This window comes from Egretta garzetta, unplaced genomic scaffold (genome assembly GCF_000687185.1).
Source record: "Egretta garzetta isolate BGI_Z169 unplaced genomic scaffold, ASM68718v1 scaffold245, whole genome shotgun sequence".
Lineage (NCBI taxonomy): Eukaryota > Metazoa > Chordata > Aves > Pelecaniformes > Ardeidae > Egretta > Egretta garzetta.
Window position 1 is genome coordinate 1,469,067 of NW_009259721.1, and position 683 is coordinate 1,469,749.

Consider the following 683-nt stretch of genomic DNA (forward strand, 5'->3'; position numbering starts at 1 on the left):
TGGGGAGGACGCGGGGGCGGCGGCTTCGCCCCCCACCCGGGGGCTGCTCCTGGAGAGGAGCTTCCTCACCTGATGGGAGCAAGTTTCAGGCGTGGGGAGGCAATGCAGGACAGCCAGGAGGACTCCTTGCCGGGCTAACAGACTTGTTATTTAGCACTGGATTCTGGTAACTCACGAGCAACTTTCTGACCATTTTTCCTGTGCAGCTTTTTCATTTCACCTGGAAGCTTTTGTACTTCCAATCTTACCGTGAACTAATAAAGATATTTTACAAGATTATTTCCAGCTGTGCATTTTCTCTCTTTCAGTCACCCATCCTGTTTCCAGCAGGACAGATTAACTGCCTCATGCAAGTGCAGAAAACTTTGGTTTGGCTCCACTAAAATAGTTCTTTTGCCAGGGCAGCACACGCGCAGGGAGAGGTCTGTTTTCTTTGGGATTGGCATCGGAAAGGGGCTGCTCCCAGGTTCTCGCATCCTGTGAGCGCTGCCTGCTCCTCTGAACCCCGGCTGCGCTGAGCAGGCGTAGCTCGCTTTAATAAAACCTCCCCCCTTGGGTGGCCCTACAACTCTCGAGCTCTGCTTCACCCACCCACATTTCTAGGCACCTCCTGCTTCCCTCCCTGCCGCCTTCTGGGTGGGCCAGGGTGGCAGCCCCCCCCCTCCCTCCCGCCCTCTTTTCCC